Here is a 13455-nt window from a genome sequence, read left to right on the forward strand (position 1 = left end):
TCGGGCTTCACTTCGGCCGTTCAGTAGGGTTGTTTCCTCTGCGACTGAAGCGCGGAAGGTCGCATCGGCTATCCGTCAGTGCCACTCACGCGTTCGCCCAATTTTCGAGCCCGTCACTTCACCAGCCGGGAAGGATGCCGTAGGAGGTTCGTGCTATACAAGGCGACCTCTTAGCTGAACTCGAATACCATCCCCGCCTACGCCGGATCAGGCGTTAGAACCGCGTTGCACGTGTTCGACGGGGATTAATTTCGGTTGAGCGCCGACATGCAGACGGACTCACGACCGATACAGTACTGCCTACAGTATGCGACCTTACAGGCCGTGTAGGTGGCCGCCGAAACGTCGGTCACTAGGACCTAGTGCCCCTGACTCGTCCTGGCATTCAGTTCGCTGTCATTCACACGACCGCGACTTCATAGTGATTAGAGGGTCCAACAACGCCTCTTCGTCAGGAGATTCCTTCTGGTCACTTTCCTGTATTACCTTTCCCTTTTTTTATTTTAGTCGACCCAGCAAACTCTGAATCCAGCAAGTTCTCGCCGCAGGAGGCCCCTGCCTCCACGTTCCTCCACCGCGCCAGGACAGAGGCCGCCCGGGCATCGAGGGTTCGAGATGCCGATGTGGTAGCAGCCCTTGCGATCATCCAAAGACACAGACCGGAAATGTTACGGGACATGGAGCAGCAACCTGCAGAGCCGCCAAGAGGAAATGACGTCCTAATCGACATTCCCGACGACGACATGGACGACCTTCTCTGAAAATATGAACTGAATTGGTTTGTGTGATCGCGCCCTGGGACCTCTTTTGTTTTTCAGTGCCGTGACGGCACGTCGAGTTTTTTGGTCGGGGGAGTGTTGGATTTGGAGATAGTGACTTCTCTCGCGGCCGGTGCAGCCGGTTATCGCCCGCTGATATCGTACACGTGCAGTAGTAGGGGGCGCTGAAGACTGTCATCGATACCCTTAAAAAGGCGGGCGTGTTTGTATTGGGGACACTTCCCGGGGGATCCTCGAGCTGGTCACGGATCGTTGGCATCGCAGGGTATGCAAGTATGGTAATAAATTGTTGTTTCTCTGCTATTTGAATGGTTGTTTCGTACTACCTCCGGCGAGGCGAACGGATGCGGAAGGCCCCGGGAGTGGGAGCCCTGTGCCCAGTTGGGCAGGGGCGGTAGTTTTCCCACAGACTCCAACGTACCAGTAAAACACAAACGCAGCTGCATTACCATTTCACAAAATTTGTTTCGAGTCCTCAGATGTCTCCACATGCGTTCTTCCAGGCCATCCATGACGATGCTCTCATGTGCAACAAAGGTCAAAGTGAAATTGTAAGACTCCAACGTACCAGTAAAACACAAACGCAGCTGCATTACCATTTCATAAAATTTGTTTCGAGTCTTCAGATGTCTCCACATGCGTTCTTCCAGGCCATCCATGACGATGCTCTCATGTGCAACAAAGGTCAAAGTGAAATTGTAAGACTCCAACGTACCAGTAAAACACAAACGCAGCTGCATTACCATTTTATAAAATTTGTTTCGAGTCTTCAGATGCCTCCACATGCGTTCTTCCAGGCCATCCATGACGATGCTCTCATGTGCAACAAAGGTCAAAGAGAAATTGTAAGACTCCAACGTACCAGTAAAACACAAACGCAGCTGCATTACCATTTCATAAAATTTGTTTCGAGTCTTCAGATGTCTCCACATGCGTTCTTCCAGGCCATCCATGACGATGCTCTCATGTGCAACAAAGGTCAAAGAGAAATTGTAAGACTCCAACGTACCAGTAAAACGCAAACGCAGCTGCATTACCATTTCACAAAATTTGTTTCGAGTCTTCAAATGTCTCCACATGCGTTCTTCCAGGCCATTCATGACGATGCTCTCATGTGCAACAAAGGTCAAACAGAAATTGTAAGACTCCAACGCACCAGTAAAACACAAACGCAGCTGCATTACCATTTCATAAAATTTGTTTCGAGTCTTCAGATGTCTCCACATGCGTTCTTCCAGGCCATCCATGACGATGCTCTCATGTGCAACAAAGGTCAAAGGGAAATTGTAAGACTCCAACGCACCAGTGAAACACAAACGCAGCTGCATTACCATTTCATAAAATTTGTTTCGAGTCTTCAGATGTCTCCACATGCGTTCTTCCAGGCCATCCATGACGATGCTCTCATGTGCAACAAAGGTCAAAGAGAAATTGTAAGACTCCAACGTACCAGTAAAACACAAACGCAGCTGCATTACCATTTCATAAAATTTGTTTCGAGTCTTCAGATGTCTCCACATGCGTTCTTCCAGGCCATCCATGACGATGCTCTCATGTGCAACAAAGGTCAAAGAGAAATTGTAAGACTCCAACGTACCAGTAAAACGCAAACGCAGCTGCATTACCATTTCACAAAATTTGTTTCGAGTCTTCAAATGTCTCCACATGCGTTCTTCCAGGCCATTCATGACGATGCTCTCATGTGCAACAAAGGTCAAACAGAAATTGTAAGACTCCAACGCACCAGTAAAACACAAACGCAGCTGCATTACCATTTCATAAAATTTGTTTCGAGTCTTCAGATGTCTCCACATGCGTTCTTCCAGGCCATCCATGACGATGCTCTCATGTGCAACAAAGGTCAAAGGGAAATTGTAAGACTCCAACGCACCAGTGAAACACAAACGCAGCTGCATTACCATTTCATAAAATTTGTTTCGAGTCTTCAGATGTCTCCACATGCGTTCTTCCAGGCCATCCATAACGATGCTCTCATGTGCAACAAAGGTCAAAGAGAAATTGTAAGACTCCAACGTACCAGTAAAACACAAACGCAGCTGCATTACCATTTCACAAAATTTGTTTCGAGTCCTCAGATGTCTCCACATGCGTTCTTCCAGGCCATCCATGACGATGCTCTCATGTGCAACAAAGGTCAAAGTGAAATTGTAAGACTCCAACGTACCAGTAAAACACAAACTCAGCTGCATTACCATTTCATAAAATTTGTTTCGAGTCTTCAGATGTCTCCACATGCGTTCTTCCAGGCCATCCATGACGATGCTCTCATGTGCAACAAAGGTCAAAGTGAAATTGTAAGACTCCAACGTACCAGTAAAACACAAACGCAGCTGCATTACCATTTTATAAAATTTGTTTCGAGTCTTCAGATGCCTCCACATGCGTTCTTCCAGGCCATCCATGACGATGCTCTCATGTGCAACAAAGGTCAAAGAGAAATTGTAAGACTCCAACGTACCAGTAAAACACAAACGCAGCTGCATTACCATTTCATAAAATTTGTTTCGAGTCTTCAGATGTCTCCACATGCGTTCTTCCAGGCCATCCATGACGATGCTCTCATGTGCAACAAAGGTCAAAGAGAAATTGTAAGACTCCAACGTACCAGTAAAACGCAAACGCAGCTGCATTACCATTTCACAAAATTTGTTTCGAGTCTTCAAATGTCTCCACATGCGTTCTTCCAGGCCATTCATGACGATGCTCTCATGTGCAACAAAGGTCAAACAGAAATTGTAAGACTCCAACGCACCAGTAAAACACAAACGCAGCTGCATTACCATTTCATAAAATTTGTTTCGAGTCTTCAGATGTCTCCACATGCGTTCTTCCAGGCCATCCATGACGATGCTCTCATGTGCAACAAAGGTCAAAGGGAAATTGTAAGACTCCAACGCACCAGTGAAACACAAACGCAGCTGCATTACCATTTCATAAAATTTGTTTCGAGTCTTCAGATGTCTCCACATGCGTTCTTCCAGGCCATCCATGACGATGCTCTCATGTGCAACAAAGGTCAAAGAGAAATTGTAAGACTCCAACGTACCAGTAAAACACAAACGCAGCTGCATTACCATTTCATAAAATTTGTTTCGAGTCTTCAGATGTCTCCACATGCGTTCTTCCAGGCCATCCATGACGATGCTCTCATGTGCAACAAAGGTCAAAGAGAAATTGTAAGACTCCAACGTACCAGTAAAACGCAAACGCAGCTGCATTACCATTTCACAAAATTTGTTTCGAGTCTTCAAATGTCTCCACATGCGTTCTTCCAGGCCATTCATGACGATGCTCTCATGTGCAACAAAGGTCAAACAGAAATTGTAAGACTCCAACGCACCAGTAAAACACAAACGCAGCTGCATTACCATTTCATAAAATTTGTTTCGAGTCTTCAGATGTCTCCACATGCGTTCTTCCAGGCCATCCATGACGATGCTCTCATGTGCAACAAAGGTCAAAGGGAAATTGTAAGACTCCAACGCACCAGTGAAACACAAACGCAGCTGCATTACCATTTCATAAAATTTGTTTCGAGTCTTCAGATGTCTCCACATGCGTTCTTCCAGGCCATCCATAACGATGCTCTCATGTGCAACAAAGGTCAAAGAGAAATTGTAAGACTCCAACGTACCAGTAAAACACAAACGCAGCTGCATTACCATTTCACAAAATTTGTTTCGAGTCCTCAGATGTCTCCACATGCGTTCTTCCAGGCCATCCATGACGATGCTCTCATGTGCAACAAAGGTCAAAGTGAAATTGTAAGACTCCAACGTACCAGTAAAACACAAACGCAGCTGCATTACCATTTCATAAAATTTGTTTCGAGTCTTCAGATGTCTCCACATGCGTTCTTCCAGGCCATCCATGACGATGCTCTCATGTGCAACAAAGGTCAAAGTGAAATTGTAAGACTCCAACGTACCAGTAAAACACAAACGCAGCTGCATTACCATTTTATAAAATTTGTTTCGAGTCTTCAGATGCCTCCACATGCGTTCTTCCAGGCCATCCATGACGATGCTCTCATGTGCAACAAAGGTCAAAGAGAAATTGTAAGACTCCAACGTACCAGTAAAACACAAACGCAGCTGCATTACCATTTCATAAAATTTGTTTCGAGTCTTCAGATGTCTCCACATGCGTTCTTCCAGGCCATCCATGACGATGCTCTCATGTGCAACAAAGGTCAAAGAGAAATTGTAAGACTCCAACGTACCAGTAAAACGCAAACGCAGCTGCATTACCATTTCACAAAATTTGTTTCGAGTCTTCAAATGTCTCCACATGCGTTCTTCCAGGCCATTCATGACGATGCTCTCATGTGCAACAAAGGTCAAACAGAAATTGTAAGACTCCAACGCACCAGTAAAACACAAACGCAGCTGCATTACCGTTTCATAAAATTTGTTTCGAGTCTTCAGATGTCTCCACATGCGTTCTTCCAGGCCATCCATGACGATGCTCTCATGTGCAACAAAGGTCAAAGGGAAATTGTAAGACTCCAACGCACCAGTGAAACACAAACGCAGCTGCATTACCATTTCATAAAATTTGTTTCGAGTCTTCAGATGTCTCCACATGCGTTCTTCCAGGCCATCCATGACGATGCTCTCATGTGCAACAAAGGTCAAAGAGAAATTGTAAGACTCCAACGTACCAGTAAAACACAAACGCAGCTGCATTACCATTTCATAAAATTTGTTTCGAGTCTTCAGATGTCTCCACATGCGTTCTTCCAGGCCATCCATGACGATGCTCTCATGTGCAACAAAGGTCAAAGAGAAATTGTAAGACTCCAACGTACCAGTAAAACGCAAACGCAGCTGCATTACCATTTCACAAAATTTGTTTCGAGTCTTCAAATGTCTCCACATGCGTTCTTCCAGGCCATTCATGACGATGCTCTCATGTGCAACAAAGGTCAAACAGAAATTGTAAGACTCCAACGCACCAGTAAAACACAAACGCAGCTGCATTACCATTTCATAAAATTTGTTTCGAGTCTTCAGATGTCTCCACATGCGTTCTTCCAGGCCATCCATGACGATGCTCTCATGTGCAACAAAGGTCAAAGGGAAATTGTAAGACTCCAACGCACCAGTGAAAAACAAACGCAGCTGCATTACCATTTCATAAAATTTGTTTCGAGTCTTCAGATGTCTCCACATGCGTTCTTCCAGGCCATCCATGACGATGCTCTCATGTGCAACAAAGGTCAAAGAGAAATTGTAAGACTCCAACGTACCAGTAAAACACAAACGCAGCTGCATTACCATTTCATAAAATTTGTTTCGAGTCTTCAGATGTCTCCACATGCGTTCTTCCAGGCCATCCATGACGATTCTCTCATGTGCAACAAAGGTCAAAGAGAAATTGTAAGACTCCAACGTACCAGTAAAACGCAAACGCAGCTGCATTACCATTTCACAAAATTTGTTTCGAGTCTTCAAATGTCTCCACATGCGTTCTTCCAGGCCATTCATGACGATGCTCTCATGTGCAACAAAGGTCAAACAGAAATTGTAAGACTCCAACGCACCAGTAAAACACAAACGCAGCTGCATTACCATTTCATAAAATTTGTTTCGAGTCTTCAGATGTCTCCACATGCGTTCTTCCAGGCCATCCATGACGATGCTCTCATGTGCAACAAAGGTCAAAGGGAAATTGTAAGACTCCAACGCAACAGTGAAACACAAACGCAGCTGCATTACCATTTCATAAAATTTGTTTCGAGTCTTCAGATGTCTCCACATGCGTTCTTCCAGGCCATCCATAACGATGCTCTCATGTGCAACAAAGGTCAAAGAGAAATTGTAAGACTCCAACGTACCAGTAAAACACAAACGCAGCTGCATTACCATTTCACAAAATTTGTTTCGAGTCCTCAGATGTCTCCACATGCGTTCTTCCAGGCCATCCATGACGATGCTCTCATGTGCAACAAAGGTCAAAGTGAAATTGTAAGACTCCAACGTACCAGTAAAACACAAACGCAGCTGCATTACCATTTCATAAAATTTGTTTCGAGTCTTCAGATGTCTCCACATGCGTTCTTCCAGGCCATCCATGACGATGCTCTCATGTGCAACAAAGGTCAAAGTGAAATTGTAAGACTCCAACGTACCAGTAAAACACAAACGCAGCTGCATTACCATTTCACAAAATTTGTTTCGAGTCTTCAGATGTCTCCACATGCGTTCTTCCAGGGCATCCATGACGATGCTCTCATGTGCAACAACCCAGGGAGCACATGGTGGGCTAGTAAACGTCTAAATGACGTCTAAAAAAAGAGATAAGGAATGTCTATAGAATGTCTGGGCAATTAGACCAGATGTCTAGTATCCGTCCACTAGACGTCAAATAACACGTCTAACGTTACGCCACCTAGCCATCTAGCCCTAGACATCCAATGTCTATGTACCTAGCCGTGATTTAGACATTCTTTGGCCTGGATGTCTGGAACAGGGTCAGACACTTAACCATGTATTAGACATGAAGTCTACAGCTAGACCAATTTTATCCCTCCATTCAGGCGACAGGTCTAGGGTTATACATTTCCTGTACCTTACTTTAGCCACCTTTAGACCTATTTTAGACCATGACTAGTCCTGCTACCGTCTTGGCATGCATTCATGCAGAAATGTGATATAATTGATAGCAACACGGATCTCAGCATAAACATTTATTTGCAGTAAACCACACACGAAGTCTACGGTACAAAACTCTGTCTAAAACTGGATTGACTTTGCCGCCAAGCAGGCGTCTTGTGTTTTGACTGAGGAGTGTTGAACTGGCAGCAGGGTGTTGATGGCCACCTCATTCCTTTCTTCCAATGAGTGATTGTTGGCGCTGCAGCACTGCCTCCAATGACTCACTGTGGCTAGAAAATAGAAAAAAAAACATGTCAGAAAGCATCATGTAGCCTGCTAGTTCTAACTAGTTTGTTTAGTGGCTATGCACACTCTTTCACGGGATGCTTGTCTGGCCACATAAGAGTAAAAGCTGTATCAACACTGATCTGAGAGAGACAAAGAAAAGAAGCTGCACGTACAAAAATCACAGAACTGTTACAGCTACACAACACAAATTGCAGCAACAGCTGAAAATCTGTTTGCGCGTCACTACCTGATGTGGACGCTAGAGCCCTGCACCATCTGCGGATGGAAGCGGATATCCGTAAGATACTTGCGGATTCGGACAAGAATTTATCACTTTCTGCAGTGTGCGGATCGGATGGCTCGAGGTCAGATGCGGATATACCGCATGCTGTAATTTTTCTACTAGCAATTTATTTGTATTGCGCACCGACAGCGAGCGCATGCCCGGGTTCACCTTTGACCATGCACGGCCAAGACAGGAGAGAAGGCATTTTGGCGTGAGTCCTTCCATGAGAGCATGGAGGCATCCGAAATTATACCAACATTCTTCCGGCTGTGTTGACGCGTCCTTCGAAACTTGCGGATCTAAACGGTTGCGTATGCAACGGTGCGAATCGGATAATGTGCACGCAGATGCTAAAAATCTTATCTGCGCAGGGCTCTAGCGGACGCTGCCAGGATCTCAGGGAAATGAGGATGTAACAGCTGTCGCTGTTAAAGTACATCAATGTGACAGGCGTTTTCTCGTGACACACAACCTTACCTGGTCGAGCAGGCGACTGCTAAGCACTCCATGATTGGCGCAGCACTTCCATCACTGCATTACGCTAAAACAACATCTGTGCTGCTCTCATAACTTTGGTGCAAAAATTCTGTACAGGATAAAAATAAACACTGTGTATATTATAAAAGACAATACAAAGCAAAACCTGTATCACCACGTCAAATATTATAAGTACGTACAAGTAGTATACAAGTTTATTCACATGACGTCATCCGCAGGAGACCGCCACTGTCGCTAGCAGGCAGATTTGCTGCCATCGGCCTTGGTAGATCTCGGCCCTATTGTAGATTTCAGTCAAGCTGTTACCCATATTATACTCACCGCATATCTGGTGTTTAAAACTTGTTGCTCTGTGATTTGTAGAATATCCAAGCAATTTCCATATTTTTTGGTGTTAATAGTCACCTAAAAAGCATAATGCAGCGAACAAATGCAAGGACTAAACATTGAGGGACCTATAGTATGGCGCTGAGGTGACTTCAGTGAATAAACCTTTTAGGAACTCAAATCTTGCACTACTACCAGATAGCTGTTTGGGTGAAGTAAGACGGAATGACATAGTCACGCTGTTCTCCATACAATACCAAGGATGTCTCAAAACGACAAAGCACAAAAATACTAGTTTTGTACCGTTTGATGAATATTTTGTCTGCTGCTCACACATGTTGTGCGGTTCTTTAGCAAGCTTCTGGCAGTCGTTTCTTCTACATCGCACTTCCCTGCTGACTTTCACAGCATCTGAAAAAAAGTTCGAAACCATGTGAATGGAAAGTCTTCCACCAACTGTATTTGCAAAAAATTTAAAGAGGCTCCCTCCACAGTAAGATTCGGGGGCACATCGAACATCAGGAACATTGGAGGACAACACAGTCACACGTCAGAGACAACTGCTTCCCCTCACCTCACAGGGAACTGTTAAGCTTATGTGCAAATAGCTGTTTCGTAGGGTAGGTTAGCACTATTTTCATATCCACCGATGCAAGATAGTCCAAGCACCTATAAAGAGAAAAATACAGTTGCTATGAAACCATGATATGCAAACAAAAGTACTTGCGCAAAATTTTCAGTGTGTATAGTTTCACTACCAGCGAAAAATGCAACAACCGAAGTCGGGTTGACATGACAATGAACTAACCAGCATTTATGTTCCGGCATGTCCGCCCTGCAAACCGTAACTGTCGACTTTCGTTTACTCAAGACTTCAACAGTCATCGAAAACTTGTGAATCTCGATGATTAATTAGTGATACCGTATTTGTTTTAGCACCAAGACGAACCAAGGCACTTAATGAAACGTTGTACTGCCGAGCATACAACGTTAATCACTACTTTGAATGCAAGTGCAGTCAGGTCAACCCACACTTCCAATATGCTTCAATCGGTGATACGAAGCCGAAATAGAGGAAACGATATTCCGATATTATGCCACGCATATCTACTACATGCGATTTGGTGTACAGAAACAGGCACATACTTTAATGAAGAGTGAACTCACCCCTTAAACTTGAAAGCCAGAGAACAAAGAAACGTTGTCCACCGCAGTACTCTGCGAGCTCTGCTGCGCTCAACAGCTTTTATCACTGGACAGCACGGCGTACGTTCTCGCTATGCTCAAAAATTGCAAGACAAAACGCGCGGGAGATTAGAACTTCGAAAGATTTTCGTATAACAACCAGTGGAATGCAGCCGCGAAGACCCTAACTGCTACTGCTGCTACCCGTTGCGCGTCCGGAAAGTTTGAAGTTTCAACCGTTGAAACTGAACTGGTTCGAACTGGTTGGATGGATGGATGATGGATGGTGATTGGGTAGACGGGCAGACGTCATTGCCATTGCTTTAGCTCATGCTTTTTGAGTACTTATTTTTTGTAATACTTTAATTTCCGTGGCCGTTCATTATAATTGGGTGGTGGAGGTTAAATGTTAAATAACACATATGCCAATCCAGCGGAAGTGACACCAACATCATCATCATCATGCCATCGCCATCGTTGTTGCAGCGACGAGTGTCGTATTTTGTGATGTGTGTGTTGAAAATCGCTGTTCTTTTTGCAAACATTTTATCAGTGCCTTTGCTACTGAGCTACAGGTGTGCCTAATATGTAGCGCATTGCCTGTTCAGCGGTTTCAAAGAGATACCATGGGCAGTTTCAAGATTTTTTGAAGTGTCCTGAAATCCCTGAGTCACGTCAGATTCCATTTTACTGCTGCTGTGTAGCTTGTGGGAAAATGTTATGTGCAGTAAACAAACATCTGCTATCTGCTGCCCACAGTACGTGCAAAGTGCTTCTGTGTTTGTGGAGCTATGGTTTATAGTGCTGCGCTGCACGATTCGTCAGAGTCGTCGACTTTTTTATTGACGTTTCAGTGATTCAATAATTTAGTTGCTGATTTCTTTAAGTTGGTGTAACGTAGTATTGTGCAGGGGAGTCGCTAACGTACAAAATTTACATTTACCAGCAACGGTAACGCCATCAGGAACGCTAGTTCAAGAGACATTGCCCCGAACAAATGCGGGCTTTCGTTAAGAAAAAAAGATATACATTCAGAAAAATAAAATATTACTTCACAGCACTTAGATTCTGGTAATGTCTTCTAGTTGTGGATGCTGTCAGTGTATATGCATGTCAGTGAGCCAAAAACACTCGGATCATCATATGTATGGACATTATTTAAATTATCTACGTACCTCAGTCAGACTGCCTTCATCTGACCGATCTTTTGTTACAATATATGGGCATACAACTCACATAGCATACATACTATCCATTTGGTCATAATATAATAGGGCAAAGTTAATGTGGTCCATTCATGCATAGTTTCTGAAGGTTGTTGCAGAGTCCAGTTTTATTACCTTACTATGATCATTTGCAAACAGATTGTACTTGCTCCACACACGTGTGATGGAAAGTAAGAAAATAAGGAATTTCCTTCATGTATGAGGATCATCCAACAAAAGTTCCTCTGCTGTGAACAAAATAATAAACCTATAGCACAACATTGAAAAAATTTATGTACAGATTAGAGCTCAACGTTACTCCTTAATATAGTCACCTTATTTAGCTGAACATTTTTGATACTGTGATACCAAGTATTCAATACGGTGTCTGTGCCATGCTATGCCCTGTTTACAAAGTGAGGCATTCACTTTGCATTTCACCTGATCAATTTGCGTTTCATGATCACTTGCGAATTGGTGACTGCCGAGGGGTGCTTTGAGAGGAAGATGGAACAGCAGATTGGGCAAATTTTCATTTAAGTAGGAATCATCACCTTGAGCACGAGGAGAACGAAGGATACAGGAAGCTCACGAAAAGGAAACTCACGTTTGTGTGTCTCCTGTATACTTCATTCTCCTCATGCTCAAGGTGATGCTTCCTACTTCAACGTTGTACCAGCTCGCTTGTGTACTTTTTCTCTCTTTGGCAAATTTCCAGATGAATTTCTGGAACAAATCCCGAGTCTTTCAAGACGAGTGCAGACAGCGTTGACGTGGTTGTACTACACCCTTCCAAGTCCTGTGCGTTTTTCTTTCACTGTAGTTTGACGCTTTCCCAGGATCTCGCAGTACATCTTTGCATTTACTGTGGTTGTGCATGTGAGGTAATCTACAAGTTGCAGACAACGATAGTCCTAAAACACTGTCGGCATAGCCTTTCCAGGCGAAAACGCAAGTTTGACCTCCTTCAGAATGCTTTCACCGGGAACCCATCATGACTTCCTGTGGTATTTTGTCTCAGCACTTGCATAATGCACCCACGTTTCATTAATAATAATTGTTCCAAGAAATTCATCTTGACCGTCTTGATACCATTGAAGGAAAATGCAAGCTGCATTCATTCGTTGCTCTTTACGAACGTTACCGAGCAAATGTGGCCCCCATCTCGCATAACTTTCGTTGACCAAGCTGAAGGAAATTTGTTCCCATTAGTATCAGAGTGCAGTACCAGTGACCCGCCAGTCTCCGTTAACAATTCTCGGAATTTCAGAAAAGAAACGTCGTTTCGTGGTGTTATAGCTGATCTCCCACTGTACTGTTCATTGTGCAGATTTTCAGTACCCTATATAGAGGACACACCATTTCAATGCCTGTAAAGTGTTTTGTATAAACAGGTGTTAACTGTCAGTGGACATTCTCTAAAGCACTCTTTTTTTCTTTAACAAAAAATAGGATAACTCTTCCTTACTAGGATAGTCAGACGTACTCGGAAATATTACATCCATGCTTGAATGCCTGACACATAGGTGAACGGCACTCCATTAACCAACATCTGCAGTGCCGGGATGTCACACCCAACTACTACACCATTCAGTTTGTCCTAGTGGTGTTTCCTTTGAATAACAAATATCGGGGAAACTTATTTTTGGATGACCCTCCTAATTCCAGTTCCCTTTCTGCATTTGGCTACATTTTTTAGACTTCTTGTGACGACTCTTGTGGACAGATACCAGCATGGAAGACTTAATAACAATTGGGGTTTACATTGCGAGACAACTGAGATCATGAGCGACGCCACAGCAGTCGGTCTGTGGATTGCCCACGCAATGAAAGCTCACCACACAACACGCCGTATTTAATGTCCCTTGTGGAAGATGGCATGTCCAAGCAACCTGTATCCTGGCACTAAGTTGCTGGTGTTTTTGGCCGGGTTCGAACCAGCGATCTCGGGATCAGAAGGCGAACAGACTCAGTCACCAGGGCCGGTTCACGGACAACTTGAACACCACAATTATGTTAACTCTGCCATCAAGTAATTCAGTTTCCTGCATATGTTTCGTAGCAATTGAACTTTTTTGTAAGCCTGAAAGCTAAGCTTAGAACCACCTCTTATAATATAGTGACTGTATTTGATGTGTGAATGTGTTCACACCTCTTAAAAAGCTAATCAAACAAAATCTTGATGATTTCTAATATGTGGTATATACAAGGCTAGCTACAAGACGTCTACAATTAGACGTCAATTACTAAATGTCTACAAGATGTCT

At 43.8% G+C, this 13455-nt stretch overlaps 1 long non-coding RNA gene across 1 annotated transcript; it reads right to left on the reverse strand.

Annotated features, from left to right (window-relative positions):
* Positions 1 to 7409: 7409 nt before the first annotated feature.
* Positions 7410 to 13213, reverse strand: LOC135373123 (uncharacterized). Its single transcript, XR_010416294.1, has 3 exons — positions 9373 to 13213; positions 8451 to 9209; positions 7410 to 7689 (listed from the first exon to the last, which is right to left on the reverse strand). It is a non-coding gene; the product is annotated as an uncharacterized LOC135373123 (long non-coding RNA).
* Positions 13214 to 13455: the final 242 nt, after the last annotated feature.

Source organism: Ornithodoros turicata, unplaced genomic scaffold (genome assembly GCF_037126465.1).
Source record: "Ornithodoros turicata isolate Travis unplaced genomic scaffold, ASM3712646v1 Chromosome21, whole genome shotgun sequence".
Lineage (NCBI taxonomy): Eukaryota > Metazoa > Arthropoda > Arachnida > Ixodida > Argasidae > Ornithodoros > Ornithodoros turicata.